Source organism: Cyprinus carpio, chromosome B4 (assembly GCF_018340385.1).
Source record: "Cyprinus carpio isolate SPL01 chromosome B4, ASM1834038v1, whole genome shotgun sequence".
NCBI lineage: Eukaryota > Metazoa > Chordata > Actinopteri > Cypriniformes > Cyprinidae > Cyprinus > Cyprinus carpio.
This window is the reverse complement of record NC_056600.1, coordinates 966,890-969,389: the sequence shown is the minus strand read 5'-3', so window position 1 is coordinate 969,389 and position 2,500 is coordinate 966,890. Positions and strand designations below refer to the sequence as shown.

The following is a 2,500-nucleotide window of genomic DNA, read 5'->3' as shown; positions in this document are numbered from 1 at the left end:
CACGACAATATATGGTTCAACTGTGTTCTTCAAGCCATCTCTGGTATTTTCATGATAATAAAGCATAGTTACAATCCAGTGCTAATCGTCATAGCCTTTATTACTGTATAAAATATAATATCTGCCTCATTCTGTGACAAAAACCGCACATCAGCTCACAAAATGAAGTTATTTCAAACACTCGGCCGATGTTGTGAAGTAAAATCGTGTTATTAAATGTCCTCTTTTGTTGGTCAGTGCTTCTCTTAGTAAGAGATCGAGCAGCTTTTACTACTGCAGTTGTATAGCCTACATTTAATCAAAAAAAACTCAAACTGAACTCAAAGTAATATTGTGAGGGCAAATTGTAATAAAAAATATATTAATCTTCAGCATAACGCAGGCCACAAAATTAATCCAGACGTGCGTGCCTGTTGAGTACCATTGAACTAGAGTCTGATTTAAACAGTCTGATGAGTCTGTCAGGACTGTAAGCTGTGTGTGTGTGTGTGTATGTGTGTGTGTTCAGGGCATCGGCGGGCCGGAGGCCTACATCGCCACTCAGGGGCGCTACCCAACACCGTGCTGGACTTTGGAGGTGTGATCTGGGAGTACAAGGTCATGGTGAGTGAATCTGCTGCCACCAGAGAGTGTGTGTGAGTGAGGGGAGTGTGTGTTTGTGTGTGTGTGTGTGTCGGAGTGTGAGTGAGCGAGTGTGTGTTGTCGGTGTGTGATGAAGGATGAGGTGTGTGTGTGAGTGTGTGTGGTGTGTGTGTGTGTGTGGTGTGTGTGTGAGGGAGTGAGTGTTGTGTTGTGAGTGTGGTGTGTGGTGTGTGTGTGTGGAGTGTGGTGACAAACGTGAGTGCGCGGAGGGTGAGTGAGTGGTGTTCAGTGCGTAGCGTCTGTGCGTGTGTGTGTGTGCAGTGTGTGAGTGTGTGAAGTGTGTGTGTGTGTGTGTGTGTGTGAGGTGAGCGAGTGAGTGTGGTGTGAGTGAGTGAGTGCGTGTGTGGTTGAGGAGGTGATGTGAGTGAACGTGTGCGAGTGAGGGTGGTGTGTGAGTGTGTGGGTGGTAGTTTGTGAGTGGGTGACTGTGTGAGGAAGTGTGGTGTCTTGTGTGTGTGGGTGTGAGTGAGTGAGTGAGTGACATGTGAGTGTGAGTGAGTGAGTAGTGGTGAGGTGAGTGCTCTTTGTGAGCGTGTGTGTGTGTGAGGGAAGTGAGTGCGTGTGAGTGAGTGCGTGTGAGTGATGAGTGAGTGTGAGTGAGTGTGAGTGTTAGTGAGGTGAGTGAGTGTGTGTGTGAGGGAGTGAGTGAGTGGAGTGTGAGGTGTGGGTGAGTGTGAGTGAGTGATGTGAGTGAGGCGTGTGTGTGTGTATGAGTGAGTGTGTGAGTGAGTGTGAGTGAGTGGAGTGTGAGTGAGTGTGAGTGAGCGTGAGTGAGTGAGTGAGGTGAGTGAGTGAGCGTGTGTGTGTGTGTGTGAGTGAGTGAGTGAGTGAGTGAGTGAGCGTGTGTGTGTGTGTGAGTGAGTGAGTGAGTGAGTGAGTGTGTGTGTGTAAGTGAGTGAGTGAGTGAGTGAGTGAGTGAGTGAGTGAGTGAGCGTGTGTGTGTGTGTGTGAGTGAGTGAGTGAGTGAGTGAGCGTGTGTGTGTGTGTGACTGAGTGAGTGAGTGAGTGAGTGAGTGTGTGTGTGCGTGTGAGTGTGTGTGAGTGAGTGTGAGTGAGTGAGTGAGTGAGTGAGCGTGTGAGTGAGTGAGTGAGTGAGTGAGCGTGTGTGTGAGTGAATGATCTGAATGGCTTTAGCTGGTTTTGTCGGATGTATTTCTGATGTGAATGTCTGTTAAATGTTCTCTTTCTCTGCTGTTAAGGCTGTGTCTGTGTGTCTTTTACAGAGATACGTCGATTATCAACGAAATATAGAACAGAGAAGATCTACCCCACTAATGTTGGAGAGCAGGAGGATGAAGAAAAACCGATATAAAGACATTCTGCCATGTGAGTGAACGAGCAATCCAGCACTAACCTAACGCTCACGCTAGCCCCTGCTGTCATGTGACTGATGTTTGTTCATGATGAAGTCTGATCTGGAGCCTGTGAGGTGTGTGTGTGTGTGTGTATCTGCTGACGTGTCGGTGTCTTTCTCTGCTCGTCAGTCGACCACAGTCGTCGTGTGAAGGTGACGTTAAAAACATCCAATCAGGACACCGACTACATCAATGCAAACTTCATCAAGGTACTGAAGACTTCCTGTGCCTTTCTGTGGCCTTTCCTGTCTCTGTAGAGCCTGTGTGTGTCTGTGCATGTCCGTGTATGAGAATACACACACACACACACACATCTGTGAGATCATAATTGTACTCCCCAAAACTCACACAGACTCACGGACACACAGTGAGCCATCATCTAGAGCAGGGTTACTCAAGTTCAGAGGCCATTTCAACGACATAAAATGTGAAGGGCCACAAATTTCTTTTTTTCAGATTTATATTAACCATATTGTATCAATATTTTATTTTTAAAATAGATT

At 46.9% G+C, this 2,500-nt stretch overlaps 1 protein-coding gene across 1 annotated transcript in view; it reads left to right on the top strand.

Annotated features, from left to right (window-relative positions):
- LOC109103317 (tyrosine-protein phosphatase non-receptor type 12-like) overlaps positions 1 to 2,500 on the top strand; it is a 30,773-nt gene that overhangs the window by 16,484 nt on the left and 11,789 nt on the right. The window lies entirely within an intron of this gene.